Source organism: Triturus cristatus, chromosome 11, assembly GCF_964204655.1.
Source record: "Triturus cristatus chromosome 11, aTriCri1.1, whole genome shotgun sequence".
In the NCBI taxonomy this organism is placed as follows: domain Eukaryota; kingdom Metazoa; phylum Chordata; class Amphibia; order Caudata; family Salamandridae; genus Triturus; species Triturus cristatus.
In genome coordinates, this window is record NC_140594.1 from 915,163,595 (window position 1) to 915,190,090 (window position 26,496).

Below are 26,496 nucleotides of genomic sequence, written 5' to 3' on the forward strand. Positions count from 1 at the left end.
AGCAGGAGCACTCAGGAGTTATCATAAGCACTGGAGCACGTTTGAAAGCTAAATGGATCAACATCCTCTGCTATGATAATGACACTTTGCATTTCATATGTTTAGATAGGTGTTAAAAGATCCAATCATACAGCAGAATTCCCTTTTCTTTCCTATTCTCACTATGCACTTTATTTACTAATATGCTTGCTGATGTTTAATATACTGCTTATGTTGTATTTATTTTGCTGTTATGCTATAATGAATTGATTATAATTATACATATTTATATTTTCCAAATTCCTAATTCTTGATGTTAATCTGCATGCCTGATGACCCTTGTAATCTCTTTCTGTGTCTATGAACTCTCAATAAAAAATATAAATTAAAAAAAAAAAAAAAAGATTAAATCAGACACCAATTGGGAAGAATAAAGTTGTATCTTTATATATATTTTTAGAAACCGGGAACTTTGTTCAACAGCTATAAATGCTTTGTATTGCATTCTTTTTTTAACCAAATGTAGTTCAAGACACAAATTCTTACAGGTTTTAAGCAACAGTGGTCAATACCGTCAGGCAATACCCGCTGTGGTCAAGGGGAAGAAAAGCATAGGGTTAGATAGTGGAGTACCGCGAACACATTTATCCCCCCACAGTCAAAAGAAGCAACACTCGGACACTGTCAGTCAGTCAGTCATAATCTTTATTCGATTTTATGGATCAAATCATAAAAGACAGACAACGTACAAAATTTCAGTGCCACAATCATTCATGTTTGAAAACCCCCATCAAAAAATGTACAAGGAAAAATCAAATAGAATGAGAGTTTAACAGCTGTAGAAACAAGAAAGCTGACCTGACTTGAGTTAAATTCAGAGTTATTAAAATTGGACGTATAAACTTGGATCGCAAGTTATTATATTTTGGGCAGAGTATAACCAAGTGTAATGTGTCATTAATCAACATGTTGTCACAGTTGCAAAGGGGCAAATCTGAATACGTAAAACAACCACAAGTAAAAGAGACCAAGTGAGGAAATAAATTTAGTCTGAAATAAATCAGCAATCGAGTTGGTGGCGAGACAAATTCCAACTCAAGTATGGTTCAATACTGCTAACTGTTTTCACCAATATTGCATGTTGCATAGAGTGTTTCGTTAAAGCAACATCCTCATGTTCTGATGTCAGCTTGTCCCTAAAAGCGGTTTCGACCCATTTGCCATCAGCAAGAATCATGGTTGAGGTGTTATCAAATATATCTGGCCTCCCTAGGGCCCTCAAATTGCACACCATGTACACCAGCCAAGGGATCTGGTGCAGGGACAGAATATCGACGTGCAAATACCGAGAAGCCTGAATATCGAGGTAAGAATATCGTTGGTGTTAAATATCGAGGTAAGTAATATCGATGTTAAAAATATTAAAACAATTGTGTCTTTATATCGATTTTTTAAATATCGACCTAGGAAATATCGATGTAAAAAATATTGAAGTTAGTAATATCGATGTTAATATTTTTTAATGTTATTTGTTTACTGAGTAATTTTTTTTATTGCTATTTTTTGTAAATTTATAATGATTAAATATTAATATTTTATTTAAATAATTTATTCTGATTGATTTTCATAATTGTTTTAGGAGTGGGATTCTGGTTTTATAGGGGATAAGGGTGGGTAGTAATTTAAAAATGTTGTTTCAAAATGTTCTGTATTTTAATTATTTGTATATATTTTGTTGTTGATTTTTAAAATATTATAATAATGTTTCTATGTTTTGGGAGCGGGATGTTGGGTTTATAGGGGATAAGGGAGGGTAGTAATTTAAAACTTTTGTGGGTATGATTGATTCTCTTTGATTTTGAAACTAGCATTACAAAGAGAGTGTGTTGGGAGAATGAGCTCCATCAGATATATATATGATTGGCATTCCCAAACCCTTTTTTTGCTCAATAGTTGTATGTCACCAGACAACCTTACTTAAATTCAATCATTTATTCCTCTTTTGACTGAAGGCCAGTCTACCTAATGTTCATACATAGTCATAAAGTTGGTTTGTTTGCTGATGTGTCTCTCTGTGACACTTAAGAATAATTTTGAGGAATAGACCAATTTGTCAGCAAGTAGGTTTCTCCACGGTCTGACAGAGGGATTTGTTATTCTTCTTAGAGCGGGGCCCCCCTTCCCTGAGTTGTTACCAGGTTGAGGTGAGGGTGGATATCCAACTATTTGGGTAAGTGCCTTGCCCACAGCATGGGCTTCCAATTATTTCTAATTGGTTTATTAGTAGTAAATATATACTACAACAGTGTTGTATGAACTTTTGACACTTTTCTGACAGAGATTTTGTTTACGTTATTCTTTTAGATATACCCAGTAATACCAAAGACATATGAACTGATTACTGGTGTAGTATCAAAATGTATTGTTCGTTTGTCTAAGCACCAAATACCAGCAGCTTATTGTTTACACACGGTCCTGAAGAAAGCCCGGGTACTTCTCTACAGATCAATAGGGCTGAAACATGTTGACCTTTTACATCGAGCAGTTTAAAGCTCTATACTGCTCTACTTGCACTGCTCTTTAACCCTGATGGTGAAACCTACAAAATAAAAATATTTTGGTTTTCACCACTCAGTTTTAACTTCACCACACTCTTTTTCCTAAATTAGCTTATTGTTTGAGCTGCTGTTTTCTCACTCCACTCACCACATAAGGGACTAAAAAGGATCTCCTTTGTATACAGCCTCATCTTTACATATAACATCCCTGGACTCCTCCCTCACAGTGAGGGGGTTGTAGCCCTCGGTGGAACTAGGTTTTTTCATCGGGAGAAAGAACCCAATGATGAAGCATGTCACTTAGGGTGAGTGAGGGTTCCAGTCCTGTAAAGGGATTTTTCCTAGTGGGAGTTTTCCGTAACTAACCTCTGTCACTTGTGATCATTGTTCACTCTTAGAGCCAAGATAGTTCTTTGTGTTTTGTAGTAAACTTGATTGGGGTATTACTATTCTGCAAGTCTATAAACTTTTCTCCCTTGGACCCTCCCCCATTGTTGTGTTTTCTATGATTGATATTTAGTCATACGAAAATAAAAATTGATGAAGTAAATAGAGATTTTTTTTTCAAGAATCCGAAATTAAAATTTCTGAGAAATTATAATTATAAATGTAGTTAATTTAACATTATTATTCGTAATATTAAATTTTATAAACATTTACAAAAAATTAGACTTCTAAATGTTATAATGAAATTTATCAAAAGATTTAATTGTCTAATAATGTATTAATATTTTTGGGGAAATTGTATAAATAATTATTAATTATAATGTAATAGTATTTGTTAAACATATATAACATTTATTAGAATTTTGGAAAGAAATATTAATTTTAATAAGGTATCTTTTATTAAATTAATTGTATTTAATACATTTTTAATAAAAAATGTTGGGCTATTGATTATTTTTTATTTAAGGTTTATTTTAATTTTGATTTGGAATACTAAGTAATTATGGTTTAGTATCTAGCGCTTTCCATGAGTTTTGTTGAATTTGGAGTTAGAATAGTATATTATTATGGTTTACTATCCAGCGTTTTCATGAGTTTAGTTGGATTTGGAGTTAGAATAGTAAATTATTATGGTTTACTATCCAGTGCTTTCCCTGAGTTTTTTAGGGTTTGGAGTTATAATGGTAAATTATTATGGTTTACTCTCCAGCGCTTTCTTTGAGTTTAGTTGGATTTGGAGTTAGAATAGTTAATTATTAGGGTTTACTATCCAGTCCTTTCTCTGAGTTTAGTTGGGTTTGGAGTTAGAATAGTAAATTATTCTGGCTTATTAGCCAGTGCTTTCCCTCAGTTTAGTAGGGTTTGGAGTTAGAATAGTAAATTATTCTGGTTTACTATCCAGCGCTTTCCCTGAGTTTATTTGGTTTTGGAGTTAGAATAGTAAATTATTCAGATTTACTATCCATTGCTTTTGTTGAGATTAGTTGGATCTGGAGTTAGAATAGTTAATTATTCTGGTTTACTATCCACCGCTTTCCCTGAGTTTAGTTGGATTTGGAGTTAGAATAGTAAATTATTATGGTTTTCTATTCAGCGCTGTCTTTGAGTTTAGTTGAATTTGGAGTTAGAATAGTAAATTATTATGGTTTACTATCCAGCACTTTTCCTCAGTTTTTTGGGGTTTGGAGTTAGAATAGTAAATTATTATGGTTTACTATCCAGCACTTTCTTTGAGTTTAGTTGGATTTGGGATTAGAATAGTAAATTAATATGGTTTAATCTCCAGCGCTTTTCTGAGTTTAGTTGGGTTTGGAGTTAGAATAGTATATTATTATGGTTTACTATCCAGTGCTTTCCCTCAGTTTAGTTGGGTGCGGAGTTAGAAAAGGAAATTATTCTGGTTTACTATCCAGCATTTCACCTGAGTTTAGTTGGATTTGGAGTTAGAATAGTAAATCATTCTGGTTTACTATCCAGTGCTTTCCTTGAGTTTAGTTGGGTTTTGAGTTAGAATAGTTAATTATTATGGATTATTATCCAGCGCTTTCCCTGAATTTATTTAGGTTTGGAGTTAGAATAGTCAATTATTATGGTTTACTATGCAGCGCTTTCAATGATTTTACATGGATGTGGGTTTGTAGTTGTAAATTATTATTGTTAGTATTTAGTATTTTATAAGTTTATTTGTAAATTGTAATAAGTTAATAGATGTATGTTAGTTTTATTTTTAATATTTTTTACAAGTAAATATATTTTTATTTTCACTCACAATTATATTTTTTATATATTTTGGGTTAGAAAATGTATTTTTACATTTAAAAATATAATCCAGACACATTCGTGTTAATCACATTTTATTAAAGTATTTAACATATTTGTAATATTTATTTATTATAAAAAAATGTGAAACAAATCATATATTATTTCATATAATTTTCTTTGGGTAGAATGTTCAACAATTGTACATTTTTGGTAGCATAGTTATGTAATGGTAAGTAAAACAGTAAAATGATTTTATTAATAAACATTTTCATTTGTATTGTTCATTTTTTTGTAGAAAAAGAAAAAAAATTGTATACATTTGTGTTTATATTTTAACCATGTTCTTTTGATACATTTATTTTGTTTGAAAACATATACAGTTTACATTTTTCCAAGATTATATTTTATTATTTAGTATATTTATACAATAATATTTAATATGTTAAATATTTACAATATTTGTATATCTTTTTTTGAATAATATATATATATTTTTTTTATTTAGGGGCTCATTAGGATGGCGGGCGGAGGCACAAATGTCATTTTCCGCACTCCAGCAGTGGTCCTCCTGCCCACCATATTACAATGGGCAAATATAGCCCATTTCCCATCCGCCGCATTTGCAACGTGAACCGCCAGAAATATGTGCCCGCCACCGCGGTGGTGGTAGCCAATAGAGACCACTACCAGCAAATAATGGACCATCGCTGACAACGCCACAGGAACGCAATCACACAACTCCACACACAACCACAACACAGAACTCCTGGGCTGATATACGGATCCTGTCCACATCAGATACTCTGGTGCCGATTCGGATCCTGGAAAAAATGTCCCCGTACGACTCGTATCCGGTCTTTTTACCGTACGAATCGTACAAGTGCCGTACAAACTGCCAAGTACGATTCGCATGGGAAAAAGTCCATACGAATCGCATTGGGAATAATTCCCCACAAGTCCTCAGGTCGGAAAATGTGTCCGACACGTCCCCGGACGATTTACCGTACAAATGTGAAAAGTGAAGTCCGACCGCACAAGTACGATTCATCCCGTGCGTCCGATGTTACAACCGTATGGAAAAAACACCATCTGCACTGAACTCCCATAGCAACCATGGAGACATGTGCCCACATAGGCGCCGAACAACCCCCCCAGCCCCCGTATGTACGCGCCAAACCACCCCCCCAGCCCTCGTATGTACATGCCGAACCCCCACCCGTGCATGTACACCCCCGTACGTACGGACCGTACACCCACCTGTGTATATACACCAGTGTACGTACGGCCCGTACCCCCACCCGTGTATGTATGGAGCGTACCCCCACCCCAACAGTGGATGTACGGACCGTACCCCCAGCCGTGTATGTATGGAGCGTACCCCCACCCCAACAGTGGATGTACGGACCGTACCCCCAGCCGCGTATGTATGGAGCGTACCCCCACCCCAACAGTGGATGTACAGACTGTACCCCCAGCCACGTATGTATGGAGCGTACCCCCACCCCAACAGTGTATGTACGGACCGTACCCCCACCCATGTATGTTCACCAGTGTATGTACGAACCGTACCCCCACCCGCGTATGTATGGAGCGTACCCCCAACCCAACAGTGTATGTACAGACCGTACACCCACCCGCGTATGTATGGAGCGTACCCCCACCCCAACAGTGTATGTACCGTACCCCCACCCTCGTATGTATGGAGCGTACCCCCACCCCAACAGTGTATGTACGGACCGTACCCCCACCCGCGTATGTATGGAGCGCACCCCCACCCCAACAGTGTATGTACGGACCGTACCCCCACCCGTGTATGTACGGAGCGAACACACACCCCACCAGTCTAAGTACAGAGCGCACCCCAGGCCCCAACACCAGCACCCTCACCCAACATCGCGCATGTACGAGTCGTACCAAGCCAGAGACAAGGACAGCACTGTACAACAAAATGGCCGATGTACGCACCGTACAGACGCTAAAAACACACGTACACAACCAGGACAAAGCAAAACAACACAAGAAGACTCCATTCGAATTGCACAAAGCCACAAAACATGTCCAACAAGCACAAATACAACCTATTCACTGACCTGCAACTGCCAAACTCCCAAACAGAGGCCCAAAACACAACCACTCCTTATAACACACCCACCCAAAGTACAAACACAGCCACACCCACCAATGGACCAATAAAAAGGGCCAACACACACAAACCATGTTATGTTATGTTATGTTACAGCGTTCTTTTATAGCGCACGGCTACTCGAAAAGAGTGTCCCGGCGCTTTCCACCTGCATCTCAGAATAAAAATAACACAACACAGCAAAAAAAATGAGAAAAGAACTGAAACTGAAGCAATAAGAACAGCCTAAAGATTAAAAAGCCAGGTTTTCAGGCTCTTCCTGAACTGGAACAAATTGACAGTGCTGCGCAGCGAAAGAGGAAGCGAGTTCCACAGCTGTGGGGCTTTGCAGCTGAAAGAGCGCCCTCCCGTGCGGGCCTTCCTCACCCGAGGGACCACCGCTTTGTAAAGGGATTCCGAGCGCAAGGAGCGTACTGGTCGATAGAAGGCTAGTCTCCGCCGCAGGTATCCAGCCCCTGATCCAAACAGGGCTTTGTGCATCAGAGTCAGGGATTTAAACTGGATCCGCTTCCGGACAGGCAGCCAATGTAGCGCCTGAAGCAGCCCGGAAGCTCGGGCTCGTCTACGCAGGCCAAAGATAGCCCGGGCGGCAGAGTTCTGTACCACCTGTAGGCGCTGAACTAGGTAATCAGGGAGGCCAAGGAAGAGGGCATTAGCATAATCAAGCCTCGAACCGACGAGAGCCTGCACAGTAATACGCCTGTGCTCCTCAGACAGCAGGGGCAGGAATTTACGAAGCATTTTCAAAATTCCATAACAGGTGCCAGCCAGACCCAAAATGTGTGTTCGCAGCGATAGCTGGTTGTCCAGCTTGACACCCAGGTTTTTAGCCACCAAGGAAGACTGTGCAGGAGGGCTCATGTCGGACGGCCACCAATGCTGCCACTCCGGATCGACACCGCAACCAAAAAACAGAACCTCGGACTTGCTCGAGTTGGCCCTTAGACTGTTCCGTTGGAACCAGTCAAAGACCAATGTAAGACAGTCCCGAATTCTCCCTCCATCAAACTCCTGGTCTTTCCCGCATGTGAAGAGGAGTTGCGTGTCGTCGGCGTAAGAGATGATCTGGGCCCCATATGCTTCCACCAAGGCCGCCAAAGGGGACATAAAGATGTTAAACAACGTGGGGCTCAACACAGATCCCTGTGGAACCCCAACTCCCAATGGCGGCATCTCGGCAGAGCTCTGGGAAACCCAGACCGTCTGGCGGCGGCCTTCAAGGAAGGATGTAAACCACCTGAGCGCCGTCCCCCTAAGGCCGATGTCATAAAGCCTCGCTAAGAGCGCCCTGTGGGGGACGGTGTCGAAGGCCGCCGATAGATCTAACATGACCAGCATCGCCCTCCCGCCGACATCAAGAGTCTCCCTGATGATCTCAGTGACCTCTAGCAATGCCGTTTCCGTACTAAAATTAGGACGGAAACCGGATTGAGATGGATGGAGCAGATTGTTAGCTTCCAGAAAGCGCGACAGGACACCGTGGACGTGTTTTTCCGTGTTTGACCATGATCATTGCAACAGACCCACTGCTGCCAGACCACACAGAGAAACAACTGCACCATACTACAACCTCCACTACACCTTACACCTGCACACCTTCACACAACCACCTTCACAAACACCCCCTCATCACATTCACACACACACCTGCACAACCACACCCACACACCCACAACCATCCACACCCACACCCCCCACAACCATCCACACCCACACCCCTCACCATGCCCACTAACAAGAATCCAAAGTTCACTAGCCGAGAGTTGGAGGTCCTTGTCGACGAAATCATCAGAGTCGAGCCACACCTCTTTGGAACATTGGTCAGACAGACCAGCATTTCCGAAAAATCAGCCATGTGGCAGACGATTGTCGATGCTGTGAACGCTGTTGGGTCCACCAGAAGGACCAGGCATGAATGCCAAGCCAGGTGGTACGATCTGCGGAGGACGGTCCGCCGCAAAATGACCGACGACCACAACCAGGCCAACACCACTGGAGGAGGGCCGCCCCGCAGATGCGTACAATACCATCCCTGGGAGGAGAAGGTGATGGCCATGCTGCCGGTGGTGGCAGTGGAGGGAGTAGAAGGACTCCGAGAGCCTGGTGAGTACACAAACAACTCACCACAACGTCATCCACAACCAAACTCACAATCATGCATGCAACCACCCCAAAGCTATCTCAACCACACTCCATAAACACGCACATGCCACTAGCGCCACCATGCCCCATGCACCCAGCTAGACAATGCCAAGTCACAGGCCACAGAAAACACCAACACTAGACACGGTAACCCGGATGGCGGGAGTGTGGGCCTCAAATATCACATAGTGCAACTCAGAAGCAGACAACAATGCCCTCAGCCCATATGGCCTAGGTCACAGCCAGACAAACAGTGTGTCCCCACACAGGAAAGACTTGCCTGCAAATGGCGGACGCCTTGCATGAAGACATGGGGGTGAAGGCACTTTTTGCACATGACAGCAGCTAATGAACAGCCAACACTGTGAAAGAGTGGCAGCACACACCACCACAGCAGCAGCGCAGACACAGACACTACACCCAATGGGTGCCTGGAGATCAGAAACAAACTCACATGAACAAGCCAAGGGCCATTCAAAGATCTGCAAACAGTGTGTGCCTAGGAAGCTGGGCTGAGGTGACAGAGGGTGACACACAGAGGGAGGGAGAGGGGGAGAGAGAGGGAGGGAGACACAGGGAGACGGACAGAGGGAGGAGGCTGACACAGGGAGGGAGGGAGAGGGGGACAGAGAGGGAGTGAGAAAGGGAGACACAGGGAGACCAGTTCAGCCTTGGGTGGTGTGGGAATGTCTGCTCGTCAGCAGGTGGACTGCGTGCATGTAGACAAGGGTGGCCAGTGCCTGAATCCCCCTCTCTTCTCCATGGCAAAACACTGGGCCATGTGTCAACCTGTGCACGAGCACAACTCCAGCTACCTGCATTATATAAGTGTGTGGAACAACTCCATTTGCCCACATACAGTGCAACACGGATGGCGCCAATGCATGGCTCGCCACACCTGCTCACTCCACTGCTGACTGCAGTCACAATTGACGCAGCAAGTAAGACTGTGTCACACATAGGTAAAGTCTCAAAAGCTGTGGCCAAGGGACATACCCATGCACAAGTGCACTGTGAGTGGAATGCAAGACATATCCAAATACCCAGAGGAAATGTGCCAACTTTGAAACGAATGAAACATGGATGTTGCATGGAACAAAAATAACATTGTCTCTCTCACACACAGGTCAACGTCGTGGATCACCCCCCAACACTGGGGGGGAAGACTCACAGGACCTGTCTCTGCGGGATGACGATCCCACCGGCAGCAACGACTCTCACCACTCTGTGGACGACCCAGACCAACCTGGCCCCTCTGGTGTCCAACCACCTGCAGCACCTGCGTCAGGTACAACTGGGCCAACCACCACCCCCACTCCTGCCACATCCCAGGAGACACCCAGGATCCCTGCCCCACCACCACAACGCAGCCAGGCTGACCAGGAGGGACACGGTTTACCGGGCACCCAGGAGGAGGCAGGCGACAACGCAAATGCCACCCCTCAGGGGTCCCGGAGACCCGATGTGCCCACAAGGGCAGGCCAGGCGCAAGTGGGCAGGGGTGGTGGGAGTGGAGGACGGCGGAGGCGCGAGCCTGACCAGTTGGCTGCGGAACCGGTATATTCCCATGTAAGAAACATCCTGGACACATACCGGCAGGACACCACGGGCATGAGCCAGGTTGTGTCCACCCTCAACGAGATGAAGGGGACCCTCGAAGAGATCAAGACCCAGCAGGCGCAGCAACATGCGGAGCAACATGCCTGTCAACAGCTACACCAAGGACGGATGGAGGACAGACAGGCTGAGCTCGTGACGGTGCTCACGGGAATTAACCGTTCACTCCGTCGGATAGCCGACAACATGGGCAACCCTCCCTGTGCCACCAGGCGAAGAACATCACCACCCACAGGGAGGGATCAGGAGGAGGAGGATACATCCGACGGAGCATCCCAAGCATCGTCACGGCCTGCTTCTGAGGGTTCCCGCAGGAGGGCGGGTCGTCCACGGAAAAGACCGTGAGGGTCGGCGCAACAGCACCATCTCCCAGTACACCTGGCCTGGCACCTGGCCCACTGGCCCAACAGCAGCACATCAGCAAATGACATTCTCTGCCACATGGTCTTGCTGGTCACTGTCTGACCAATGTTGACGAACACTGTGGCATGGACTCTGATGATTTCCAATGGCAAGGATACCAACTCCCCCAGTGAACTTTGGATTCCACACACCCGGAAAGCCCCTCTTGTCATACCCCCCCCAACATGTACCCCAACACAAATAAAAACTTACACGATCAAGAGATGATGCTTACATTTTGCATTATTACATTACATGTGTCTTGTAAAGTCTAACCATGCCTGAGTTCTCATATGACTTCAACCATCCATACCCTGGGGCCTGAGTCTGGCACAGGACACACATGGGTCACAATGTATTAGGCAAGACAGACATGGAGCACCATACACACCCGTGATGGGCCCAACCAGCTGAGGGGGTGGCCGCACAACCGTGCCGACAGACATATTGAGTACAGCAACAGTCATGCGCAGAGGTCAGGGTTCATGTGGAGTGTCCTGGGGGGCACCCAGGTATGTGTAGACAGGTGGCAGAACCATGTCCTGCAAGCTTGAGTCAGGTGGATGCAGAGAATGGTGGCCTGGCCAACGTTGGATGCATGGGGATGGCACATGTCACAATACCCACACAGTCATGGACATCATGCACAATACAGAGTCTAATCCCAGACAAACAGCTTGCATCTTGCTACTCTACACATAGACACATAGCCACTATCACTGAGAACCATGCCAGACATGCCGTATGCACCGTGGTAACACACCAGCATTGACTGAGAAGAGGCACCTTGGAGGTATAGAGACACCTTTATTAGTCATGTATTCCGGAATGCAGAGGCAACTCGGAGTACACATACACAGGTCATGTGGAGTAACATGTGGGTCCAACACTGGCACCCCCCCTTCTGCACCACAAATGCTTGATATCCATGGAACTGGCACACAAGTGTCGGGTAACAGCTAAACACCCCCTGCTGCTCACGGAGAGGCTGCCATACACCATTGATCCTCTGATGTGGAAGTCCCACACCATGTCAAGCCAATGCAAACTGTATGTGTCCGAGGGCAGTGTTACACACATTGATGCCTTCATCACAATCCACTATCCCATTACAGATGACTGTCAACAAGTCTGACCATCTATTCAGGTGAATCCAGCTACATGTCATGTGTCCCATGGTGATGCGACCTGTCTGCAGAGGAACCAAACATCGACAGGGGCAGTGTGCACACATTGTAAACAACTGCCACACCCAATACACCCCTGATGCATCCCTTACCCTAAGGAGACTTCCAAACTTGTCCGTGCGTGTAACGCTGAGTCAGCACACGATGACGTGTCCATGAGGAATAGCAGTGCCACAACAATGCAACCAGCAGACGGCATGCGCAAGTACCTGGGGATGAGAGACACACGAGAAGTCAGCCACAAAAAGCTCATCCACTTGCATGTGCATGTACTCGACACATATAAGGATCACAACATGCTAGGTCACAATTATGACTGCGGAAATACACTCATCACTGGCACCATCACTCGAGTGACACATCCACACACACCTCTGACTCACGTGGCATACATGCAGATGGACACACACATTGCAACACATGCCACACAAGGACCAATGCGTGCACACTCAGACAATGGTACTCACCACTAAGCAAAGAAGTCACGTATGAGCCGACTCCGGATGTCCTCTTGCGGCTCCACATCCTCCACATCACTAGCCCCATTGCCAAGCCCTTCGTCGTCCACGGGTGGATGGTCCTGATCATCTTGATCCAGGATGAGTGGCACAGCTTTCTCAACTGCCATGTTGTGCAGCATGCAGCAGACCATGAAGATTTTGCAGACCTTCACCGGGGCATATGGGAGGGCGCCGCAGGTCTTGTGTAGGCACCTGAATCAGCTCTTCAGGAGGCCAAATGTCCTCTCTATCACTCGCCTTGTCCGGCCATGGGCGGTGTTGTAGCGGAGCTGGGCCGGCGTGCTGGGGTTGCGGAGAGGTGTGATCAGCCATTGCATGTTGGGATAGCCAGCGTCCCCTACATGGAAACCACATGGACAAAAGTAGGACAGGAGAAGCAGTCGGGCAGGAAGTCTACGCAAAATACAGGACAGACAGCGTGTACCCACCAACAACACATGCTCGTTCGTTGCGCAGCTGCGTCATCATTTCAGGCACCCTGCTACGCCTCATGATGTAGGCATCGTGTGCTGATCCTGGAAAACGAGCACAGACATGTGAAATCACCATGTTGGACAGACACACCACAAGGGCATTGATGGAGTGGTAGTGCTTGCGATTCCTGTACGCTACCTCCTGTGCCTGTGGTGGTACCAAAGCCACATGTGTCCCATCTATGGACCCAATGACATGGGGCATCCCTCCCAGGGCATAGAATCCACGCTTGACACCTGTCAACTGTTCAGGAGTTGGGAAATGGATAAACTCATCCAGGTGAAGCAACATGGCCTCTAAAAATCATGCAGCACACGGCTGAACATGGTCTGGGACATGCCACCAACATGAGCTATGGTATATTGAAAGGTACCCGTGGCAAAAAAATGTAGGGCTGCCATTACCTTCAGCTTGGGTGTCAGTGCCATAGGATACCTGTGCAGCGGTTGCAGGTGTGGTGCCAGCCTTGCCGTCAACTCCTCAATCAACGGTTGGGGGAAGCGGTAGCAGCTATACAGTCATTCTCCCGCATGTCAGACAAGTCTGGAATTGGTCGGGGAAGAGGCGGTGCTCTGCAGTAATTTGGAAGTGACAAGGAAGAGTGAGTGCACCACAACAACAATTTATATGTACTGAGCACATGTTAATCTGTCAATACACATATGCTACATACGGAGTCAGGTATGTGCTACATGCCCTGGACACGTATGGCTGCCATTTGACACTCCTACTAAGACCCAGCTACACACGGGGATTGTGAACCTCAACATCCCATGGCATGGGACTAGCTGTGTCCCAGTGTAAGTGAACAGCCAGACGCAATACAGGAGTGACATACATCAACATATCAGCAGATGTAGGATGTTGATTGCAGAGACAGGTAGCGGAACACTAGAGCCACAGGTCACATGACATAACACTAGGACAGCCCACACACCTTGCCATGAAGGTGTACATGTCATGATGATCACACATACATTGAGAGTATGCAGACAGGTCCTTGTTATGCTACTCCGTGTCCCATGCATACATACACACCTTACATCCGATACCACATGTGGCCTGGTGTGCGTAACAGTGTACCATGGCCATCTACACACAGACACATGTTGGTTGCAGCAACTGCAGATGCATTTGAGGGAACACCAACATCAAGCTAATGGGAACACACCACACATACATGACATAGTCACATCGTGCAACGTGGGTAGTTACATGTCAGGTGTGGTAACCCCTGTAGCGGGCATCAGGGGACACTTGCATGTGTTGTTGACTGTGCCATGCCAGTGACGCTTATCTCAAGTGTTCTGTACGACATGCACACATGTCAAAGGAGTGAAGGGCATGTCTGGCACATAGTGCACCATCACACATAACATCTGTACACATCTCATCATACATCTATTGCCTTCACAACTCAGGAGTAATGTGCCACATCACAGCCTTTCACACCTGTGCCCCACACATGTAGTACTGCACACACAATGCCTTGATGTCCATCCATGGACAAGTATGTCAGCTCTATTCCTTTCTGTGTGCTGCCTGTCACCACTGTTATGTGTGAAAGGCACCGTACATTCGCTCTGAGGGCGTGTGTACGTTCCCTATCACTATGGGAGTGCTGCCGTAGGCCTACCCATAGTGATAGTGAGCGTACACGCGTGTGTACGGTCCGTATCACTATGGGTACGCATACGCGAGCAAACCCATAGTGATAGTGAGCGTACAGGCGTGTGTACGGTCTGTATCACTATGGATACACATACGCGAGCACACCCATAGTGATAGTGAGCGTACACGCGTGTGTACGGTCCGTATCACTATGGGTACGCATACGCGAGCACACCCATAGTGATAGTGAGCGTACACGCGTGTGTACGGTCTGTATCACTATGGGTACGCATACGCGTTGATTCCACAACACTGCTGCTGCTCGTGATTCCCTGGCACCATGTCAAGGTCTGTGGAGAGGGCCCAGCCTTTCACCCTGGAGGAGAATGTGGCATTGCTGGATGTCATCCTACCACAGTACCCCATGCTGTATGGCCGACCAGGGTTTCAGGTGAGTGCTGAGTCCACTAGCACAGACTGTGGCCCTTTTTTGTGACTGTGACTTCTGGCATTGTGCCCAGGTGTGACACACATGCATTGTACTGTAGGGTGGGTCCCAGGGGGGGAATGCCTAATGTCTCCCAGCCAGAGCATGCTGTGGTGCATGTCTGCCGTCCTCACTTGCATTGTGTTTACTGTGACAATCACTGCATGGTGCATGCCACATTCTGCCTGTGTAATCCTCCTGGGAATGTTGCTTCTACAGTCCTCATGTGATTCTGTGGTCACCCCGTGGTCACCCCAGTGTGACAGGTGACTGTGCCCACAGATGTGTGTTTGTTCAGTGTACCTGTGCTGAGAGTGTCCACATGATGTGTTCGTACCCTGGACATCGGTGTGTGTGTAAGTCCCCTGTCATGTGGGTGGGTGCATATGTGGAGTGTAGCACCCCAGCTGCATGAGGGATGGATACACCCTGCCCATCTGATGTGAGCAGGGAGCAGTGCTGTGTGTCTGACGTGCAGAGCCAGCCCCACACCTGTGAGCCCCCCCAGTCTAGTGGCACATGTGCAGAGTGAGGTTTGTAGCTGCATTTGGCAATGGCAGGTGAATGTCCTGTGCCTGTGTGTGTCTGTGTACTCTGCTGACGTAGCGTCAGTGGCCTGTGGCATGTGACTGCTTTGAGGTGCTGCACATAATCCTGGTGTACCTTCTGATGCACAGTGTGAGTCTGGATAATTTATTGTGTCGTACCCCTCATGCCACCTGTGTACTTTCAATGGCACGTGGTGCATTTGCCCTTACACAGAGAAAAATGTCCCTATGACAAAGGTGCAATGCTTTGGCTGCATACTATGCCTTGATGAAACCAGCAAAATTGTTCTAATGTGTGTCTCTGTGACATGTGGCAGGTGTATTGATGTAGTCTCACTTTTTCAACCCCACAGGTAGGCGCCTCTGCCAAGGAGCAGATCTGGAGGGACGCCGTCAGTGCCGTGAGGAGGACGGATGGTCGCAAGTGGCGCCTGGCCCAGGTGAGAAAACGCTGGCAGGATATCCGGTGCTGGATGCGGAGGATCGCACGGGTCCTGCTGGGGGACTCACCTGTGGGCCCTAAGAACCATGGGCGTCGCCGTCTGACCCACATCTACAAGCGTGTGCTGGCGGTGGTCTTTCCTGACATGGACAGGCGCTTACGGGAGAAGCAGGAAGGGGGTAGGTACATGTGTGTTTGTTGTGTGTCACCAGCATTTGTAAGTGCGCAGTTGCATGGATACACTGCCAGTGTTTAAATGTGCGGTGCAGGTCCTGTCACCCACAGTATAGCGGTGCTGTCCTTCCTCCCTTCCCCTCCTTGCCATGTGTTCCCTGGTCTGTGTGTAGCCACTCTTTCACAAGGTCATCTGGGCTGGCAGTTTATCCACGTGACCAATGCTTGCAGCATCATGTGTGGGGGTGGTGTGTAACAGGTTTTGGGACCTTGCCTGTGCCCTGTCCAGTTCAGTACTTGTGGGGTCCATGTCAATTGGCACTGATGCTGAGTCCAGACATAGGAGTATGTCTCTGAAGTGTAATGCCTTACAGCAAGCATGTCCTATGTTGTGGCCTGTGACATGATGTGCATGAGTGTGCGATACGCAGAGTGCAGGGATGGTGGCCTGTGTTGCAGTCATTACCATTCAGGACTATGGAATATTGTGGCCACTACTGTCCCCTGGGGCATATTTTGCTAGGTATCATGTGTGTCATCACAATATGTGGACACTCTCAGTGTCTACAGCATAGGATGTGCTCTGTGCCATTGTCCCCTGGCACCATGTATATTTACGTAACGTGTTCTACAAGTGTCCACTGTACAGCCTGACCTAATTTTCCTCGTTCATACTCACGGTGGCCAGTGCCTGTGTGTCTTGTTACAATTATCTGATGATGGCCATTTGTACATGAGATCGTTGTACAGGCGCACATGGGGTATTTTGGGTCCAATATGGGTTTCTGGCAGCCCATGTGTATTTCTCCCAGACTAAGAGATGCAAGTGCTTCCTGTGTCTCATCAAATTGTCTCATGTAGGGGGTGGTTGGTGCGGGCAAGGCCTACATGTCGACACCTGAAATCTCATTGCTCGGTCTGGCCAGTGTGTGATGTTTGTCTGGACATACACTCAAGGTGCAGTGACCCATTCATGTTGGGCATGTCTTTAAGTATTACCTTTGCAGCATGTGCCTCAAGTTCATGGAGATGGTCCCTGCTCATCCCTAGTTACGGCAACGCTGTGTGGTGCAGATGCAGTGCTGGATTGTCCCCAGAGCCTGGCTCCTCTGTCCAAATCCATATCATGTCATTTGCAAATGTGTCATGCTCTCCATAGTTTCTCAGTGGCAAGGTGGGTGAACCAACTGTGTGTTGCAGGGCCTATATATGTACCTTGTATTGTAGATGTTACTCATCTTTCTTTTCAGGATATGCACTGTAACCTATGTAGATTTGACTCATGTGACATATGTATACAGGTGTCTGATTAATTCCTGTTTATTCAGCTTGCCCACAGCATCGTCGGGGGACACGGATGGAGACACCGGCACGGACCGTGCGGAGGGACCGAGCACCAGTGCCAGCAGTGACATCTTAGCTGGCACATCGAGTGGAACTGAGGCCGAGGAGAGTGAGCCGGAGGACCTGTCCACTGCCACCACAGAATATGAAGCTGACGGGTCCGAGGCTGAGCCCTCCGAGGGGGCGGAGGCTGCTCCAACAGCTGACAGCAGCACAATATCTCTCCCCGCCCCCTCCATTGCCATCACCGGCCTCCCACTTGCTCGTGTCACTTCCCGGCGTGCTAGGTCACCACGTGTCTCCTTCCTGCCAGGCACCGCACCCCCTGCCCCTGTCTCCACTGCTGCCGCCAATGCCGAGTCTGTGGACATCCTGCGGCAGTTGCAGGTTGGTCAGGCTGCGATGCTTAATGTCCTCCATGGCCACAGCCGAGTGCTCAACAACATGGAGGCATACTTGGAGGGCATTTCAGCATCGCAGGCTGACCAACGCAACTTGCTGCGGTCTATTGACTCGACACTGACTGCAGCAGTGGGTCTCCTGCAGCACTTCGTCCCACCCCCAACCCATGCCCCATCCACACTTCCCACTCCCATGCCTGTCCCACGTACACCCAGACGTCAGCATGCACACACCCCACCAGACACAGGCACCACACCAGCAGGGAAGGACAAGCGCACACCTCCTGGTACGCACACACAGGGTGAAGTAGGCACACCCACTGGATCGGGGGGCAAACATAAGACACGCAGCCAGAGTGGGAGTCTGCATTCTGCAAAATCCACTCCCTCCAAATCCACTCCCCTCAGCTCTCCTGGCCACAAATCCAGCAAGGACTCCTTCATGGCCGCTCTGTCCCTGAGCCCCACAGTTACACCACCCCGCAAGCGGTCAAAGGAGTCCCCGGTCAGGGTGGTTGAGTCCCCCCCCCTGTCCACACCCTCCCCGGGTAGCGCTGCGACCCATCCCTGTGACCCCCCCCCTCCTTGGGGCCTGTGGTTCCTTCGGGTGCAGGGGAGACGCAGGGCGACCTGGCAGTAGTGTGCAGTGCCGTGCTCCAATCCACCTTTGGCGCTGCCCCACCCCCTGTGTTGGAGTTGTCCGTCCCTGCACCCACAACACCTACCCTTGCCCCTCCTGTCCCTGCGGTGCCTGGTCCTTCCCCCAACATGATGACCCCTCCCTGTGGAAGACAAAGGAGTCTGACTGTGCAGGCAAGCTAGGGGACACACATACCACTGTGTCCCCCCATCCGGATTTGAGTCATGGACTGCCCTATGGGCCTTGTATATATTGACATTTATGATGATTATTACTTACATCCTGCTGAATAAAGCAATTTGTTTTTTCCATGGAACACTACTGTTTATCTGGTATTGCTGTTGGTGGACCTGCTCCATGATTTTGGGTGGTGATAATGTGTTGGGTGTGTGAGAAATGTAGTCTTGTGCTGGTCATAGGGTGGACCCTGGTATCTGTGTGCCATCACAAGCTGTTGGCTAAATTACTTTGTTCATGTAAGCAGTTACTGCATGGTGACATCGTCCCAAGGTGTGTTCCTTCCTCTGTGTAACCTGACATCTTCCCTGCAGGGTGTTTCCAATATGTGGTGCTGAGCTGTGTCTACATCAGCTGGGTGTGTGACGGACTCCTTCAACTTTGCACATGCATGCTGAGCGATGTCTCCACCTGCATCATTCGTGGCATCCTTGGTGGTCACTGTACTTGTGTATGTAGACTGTTGACATGACTTCATGTGGACATGTTTTCTTTTAGGCGCTATGCATGTGTGTACTCCCAGCCTCGCACACATGTGGTACATGTACTGCAGGGTCTTTGTGCACCTGACTGACATTTGTGGGCATTGTATCTGTGGGTACTCCACCCTTTGCGTTCCATGGGCACTGCTGGGAGGACTCTACACCCACCCCTCCTGTGTCTGGGCACTGCTGGGAGGACTCTGCACCCACCCCTCCTGTGTCTGGGCACTGCTGGGAGGACTCTGCACACACCCCTCCTGTGTCTGGGCACTGCTGGGAGGACTCTGCACACACCCCTCCTGTGTCTGGGCACTGCTGGGAGGACTCTACACCCTCCCCTCCTGTGTCTGGGAACTGCTGGGAGGACTCTGCACCCACCCCTCCTGTGTCTGGGCACTGCTGGGAGGACTCTGCACACACCCCTCCTGTGTCTGGGCACTGCTGGGAGGACTCTGCACACACCCCTCCTGTGTCTGGGCACTGCTGGGAGTGATAGGCACCCACCCCTCCTGTGTCTGGGCACTGCTGGGAGGACTCTACACCCTCCCCTCCTGTGTCTGGGCACTGCTGGGAGGACTCTACACCCACCCCTCCTGTGTCTGGGCACTGCTGGGAGGACTCTGCACACACCCCTCCTGTGTCTGGCCACTGCTGGGAGGACTCTGCACACACCCCTCCTGTGTCTGGGCAATGCTGGGAGTGATAGGCACCCACCCCTCCTGTTTCTGGGCACTGCTGGGAGGACTCTGCACCCACCCCTCCTGTGTCTGGGCACTGCTGGGAGGACTCTACACCCTCCCCTCCTACGTCTGGGCACTGCTGGGAGGACTCTGCACCCACCCCTCCTGTGTCTGGGCACTGCTGGGAGGACTCTGCACACACCCCTCCTGTGTCTGGGCACTGCTGTGAGGACTCTGCACCCACCCCTCCTGTGTCTGGGCACTGCTGGGAGTGATAGGCACCCACCCCTCCTGCGTCTGGGCACTGCTGGGAGGACTCTGCACACACCCCTCCTGTGTCTGGGCACTGCTGGGAGTGATAGGCACCCACCCCTCCTGCGTCTGGGCACTGCTGGGAGGACTCTGCACCCACCCCTCCTGCGTCTGGCCATGTACGCTCCATACATACACGGGTGGGGGTATGGTCCGTACATACACTGTTGGGGTGGGGGTACGCTCCATACATACGCAGATGGGGGTTTCGGTCCGTACATACACTGTTGGTGTGGGGGTACGCTCCATACATACGCGGGTGAGTGTACGGTCCGTACATCCACTGTTGGGGTGGGGGTACGCTCCATACATACGTGGGTGGGGGTACGGTCCGTACATACACTGTTGGGGTGGGGGTACGCTCCATACATACGCTGGTGGGGGTACGGTCCGTACATATACTGTTGGGGTGGGGGTACGCTCCATACATACGTGGGTGTGGGTACGGTCCATACATACACTGTTGGGGTGGGGGTACGCTCCATACATACGTGGGTGAGGGTACGGTCTGTACATCCACTGTTGGGGTGGGGGTACGCTCCATACATACGCGGGTGGGGGTACGGTCTGTACATACACTGTTGGGGTGGGGGTACACTCCATACATATGCGGGTGGGGGTACGGTCCGCACATACACTGTTGGGGTGGGGGTACGCTCCATACATACGCGGGTGAGGGTACGGTCCGTACATCCACTGTTGGGGTGGGGGTATGCTCCATACATACGCGGGTGAGGGTACGGTCCGTACATACACTGTTGGGGTGGGGGTACGCTCCATACATACGCGGGTGAGGGTACGGTCCGTACATACACTGTTGGGGTGGAGGTACACTCCATACATACGTGGGTGAGGGTACGGTCCGTACATCCACTGTTGGGGTGGGGGTACGCTCCATACATACGCAGGTGAGGGTATGGTCCGTACATCCACTGTTGGGGTGGGGGTACGCTCCATACATACACGGGTGAGGGTACGGTCTGTACATACACTGTTGGGGTGGGGGTACGCTCCATACATACACGGGTGGGGGTACGGTCCGTACATACACTGTTGGGGTGGGGGTACGCTCCATACATATGCGGGTGGGGGTACGGTCCGTACATACACTGTTGGGGTGGGGGTATGCTCCATACATACGCGGGTGAGGGTACGGTCCGTACATACACTGTTGGGGTGGGGGTACGCTCCATACATACACGGGTGGGGGTACGGTCCGTACATACACTGTTGGGGTGGAGGTACGCTCCATACATACGCGGGTGAGGGTACGGTCCGTATGTACCCGTGCCCACGCTGTGGAATGCTTGTGCGGCCCGTACCCAGGCCTTTGGCACATGGGTACGGGCCGTACCGCCATTGTTGGGGTGACGTGGGTGTGGGCGTGGTACGACTCGTACCCACGCTCTTAAGACATGGGTACGGTACGTACCTGTATTGTTGTGTTGCCGGTTCGCGTCGTCGCCCACTTCCGTTGTGGTGGATGCTGGCGTTGCTGGACACGCCCCCACCCCCTCGAAGTGACCAGGGCCTGGAGGTCAGGTATGTCCAGGGCATGTGTGCTCTGTGACTTGGGGGGGGGTTTGTGTCCTGCCCCTGCCCCCCCCCTTTGCCCCTGGGTGTTGTTCTGACCTTCCTGTAGAGAAGGTCGACTGCTATGAGGGCCGGGATGACACGTAGGTTCGGGTCCATGTCTGTCCGTCGCGTACAGGTTCTCCTTGTGCACGTCGTCCTGATTTCCCGGCAGTTTTTGGCTGCCGGAAGATATTCTCCGTGCGGGATGACGTCGGTGCGAATCATACTTCCTGGTTCGTGGAACACAGGCTGCATGCGTCCCGACGTCACCTCGGCGCTTTTCCGGATGTCATTTGTATGTTTATTTTCCTCGGTTGGTGTTTTGTACGAATCGTACGGAAATAGTGTTTCCGTGCGAATCGTACTTGCATGTTTGTAAAGTTTTACAACCGGGTACGAGTCGGACGGAGAAAACCCTCCGACCGACGGTTCGTACCCGGTTTCTCCAGGATCGGAATCAGCACCTCTGTTGGGAACAGGAACACATCCCCAAGAGTACCCACACATGTCCTACCTGTCAGAAAATCACCCCTCCGCATCGAGGTCACCCATCAACAGTGAAGTCACTGCAATGTCCCGATCATGTCACTGCAGCGGTGCAAAAGACACACAATTGATGGCCGGAATGCAGAACAAATCAAAACATTCACCCCCAGTCAAGAGATCTGGGTTAAATCCATAATTCTTTTGCTCATAATGCCACCCCAGTTTAGACCTGGCCATATGCAAATCAGTCTTGACCCTGTGCCTCATGGGAACAGTCCAGCCCAAACTGCCAAGCAAGGTCCTCTCAAAAGACGCAGACGCAGGAAAACCTGCGCACAATGTAGTAGGCAGGGCAGGTGCCAGACATGGCCTGTCTACAAAAATGTACAGGGTCCCACCTCCACCCTTCACACACTACGCACCCCAAACCCATTTGGGGACATGCTGTGTGCTCCTCCTGTGCCTCCCTGCACAATTCATCTGTCAGGTGTAGTCATACCCTGCACCTCACACATCAAACAACCAGGGAGCCTTTCTTAGAAGGTGGGGGTGAAGAGGAACTCCCTGCACAGAAGTTCAGGGGCAGGGCATCCCTCCTCCTCACACCTACCGTCCACTCATGTCAAGCAAACTGAGTCAAATCACAAAATTAAGACTCACACTACATATGAACATCCATGGAACTGTCTACACTGCCTGTCAAGTCACTCAGACACACCCCACACTGATACACAGCCACATACACATACCAGATGTCAGCAGCAATGGAGGACAATACATGTGCTAGCCAAAAGTGAAGTGGACAGTGCTGGAAAACCATGCAGCAAGCCACAAAGAATGTGTACATCACATGCAAGAGAAGGAACATATCACCCCACTCCTAGGCCATCAAATCAGACACGGGGGCACAGTGAGTGAAACTGAACCTAAGTGACCTCTGTGCAAAACTCAGGGAGACATCAAGGTAAGCCATGCATAGGCACAGGAATGATAGGAAGTGTCTGAATTCAAACAGTGAACTGCCATACCTCTGTGTCAACCTACTTGACATGTGTATGTCATCAGCACAACACACATGGCTTATTGTTTGTTGCACTCCCTGACTGTCAAACACAAGTTGGACCTTCACACATACCACTCCTCCAACCACCTCACACCTTCCGCACTCAACACCAATGTTAAACACACAGAATGGTGCAAATGATTTCCTGTGGGTTCACTGACAACCAATCACACTCCCTGGGGTGCATCCACAAACATCACACCCACACTCAGGGATGCCTGAGCCAATGTAGACACAAAAACAATAGCCACACACAAACCTCACAAACAACATACACATAATTCCAACCAGCCCACATATGGCCACCCAGACATTGGAAAGGCAGTGGGACCCCAGACAGAACATGAGTACACACCATTGTCAGTCTGGACCAATGCACAGACACCATACCCCAACACCAACAAGAATTGCATCATCTCAAAACAATCATGAACACAAACTGGGATCAATGGAGCAATCAGCTAATACAGACAGAGACACCACACCGCCCATCAAGTCAACATGGTGTCTAAGGGTCCTATTGCGAAAGTCCGCCCGCCACCGTGCCGGGAAACTGGACCGGCCGCCACAGGTGCGGCGGTCATGCCATGGGAATTAGGATGCCGTCGCCATGGTGGTGGTGGCATCCCACATATATTGCGTTGTGGCGGGCGGTGCTGTAAGCAGCATCTGCTACAATGCAATATATGCATGTTGTAGGCGCGTGGTGCCTGCCACATTGTGCATGCAAATGAAGGGGGGTACCATGGGTACCCCCCAAGGGCACCTCCAACCCCTGGGGGCCAGCAACAGGCCCCCAAAAGTGAACTCCACCTGTCTTTCCATGGCGGGGTCTCTGCCATGGAAAGCCCTGCACCGCCGTCCAGCCTAATATGGATGGTGGCGGTGTCTTGTAGACACCGCCACCATATTGGAGCCCTTTTCCGCCCGGTCACCTGTCTGACCGGTGGAAAACCGGCGGACATTCTTTCCGTCCACCAGGGTCCCCACCGCCATCGTAATTTGGCGGGGGGGAAATGGTAGACAGGCGGTGGCGATCCATCCGTCATCCTAATAGACCCCATAGCGTACCACAAGCATTCACATGCACAATCCTGACAAGTGACAGGTCAAATATAGGAGGACATAGCACTATTGTGCACTCAAAACAAGCCCAGTAACAAGAATACACTGCATGTGAAAGACACACACGTTTTGCACACTACACTTGCAACACACATCAGAATCTATCACAATGCACAAACTGCTCACACACAATGTCATGCAAATAGAACATCACACACACAGAGCATCTGTCAGCAGAAAGAGCCAACACAGCCCAAAGACTGTATACATCCACAACAAAAACACAACCGATGCACATACTAATCCATCACATTGCAAACTTAGCTGGACATCACACTCAGGAAGGGTATCAGTGCCTCAGCAAACACACATACAGCTTACCCAACACCCAGAGATGCACAACTCAGGGACACCCAGGTGCAAACAACATGACATGAGGACTGTGCAGCACAAACATTTGCACTGCACATGAGCAACCATGACTGCAAACCAGTAGAAGCAAATGACACATAATTATTTGGGAAACTGTCCTGAGTGGCACATTGGTCCTGTGCACAGCTCAGCACCACAAAGCATAGTGTAACAAATGAAGTGGTGGGGAGGTTCACACACTGGCAACCCAAGGGGTAGGTGACATGAAATTGAAGTGGTGTGTACGTCAGTAGTAGACAGGTCAGGAGTGTACTGTACACAAACACATAGAGGAGTCACTCACAATGGGTAGGCGTCAGAAGCACAGATGGGGGATGGTATGACTCCACATCCCACATACCATACTGGAGCCAAAAATGACTCAAGTGACAGCAATGCATGAGAAAACTCACCAACAATGTCAGTGTGGCTGAGCAGGTCTACACAGTGAGCACAAACAGTAACAAGACACATGGCTGATCAACTAAACACAACACAGACTTGGCAGTCACACACTCTGCATACTCATAACTGGCAGCAACAACAAGAAGGTGTCCCCCACGATTGCAAGGACACACCAACACACTGCACAGTGCACAACCTACAACTCCTACTTGTGCCCACAATCTCAAGCACATGGCTGACAATTCAAACAAACAGGCACTCAGCTTCTGGGTAATACATGTGTACATTTGGCATTGCAGGGGCACACACACATCAACACCACTGGCAGTCATCCCTTCACACTTCATGACCACTCAAGTGCACACATTCAAATGTACCCTTTTGCCGAGAAAGACAGGCCATCACAAGATGACCATACATCAACACTGCTGTTCACACATCAAGAAAGATGACACAGACATGATGGACCCTGGCCAGCTTGCATGTAATCCTGTGGATAGAATCCCCCTCTGTGCTGGTAGTGCATCCTAACATGACATGTGTACAATTTAGCAAACCTGACCATAGAATGATTAGGATAACAGTAGATCATCACAAGCAACCTTAATTGCACCCTCAAGCCTCAGAGTCTAGAAGAACTAAAGTACCTGTCACCTCTGGCACACTCTGAAAAAGTAAACAAGCAATTGGCAATGTTAAAGTGGCATACAGAGCATGTGTCACATGAAATCATGCCCATACAGAAAACATTTTATTTAGCAAGGACACTGACAAAGCAGACAATAGGAGTAACTGTCTTTATTACATATCACCCAGATAGGCATCAAAAGTAGACAACAGCAAGGCCATTAGTCAGTCCATAGTTCAAAGTAGGTACATGTGTGCATGAGAACCTGCACAGG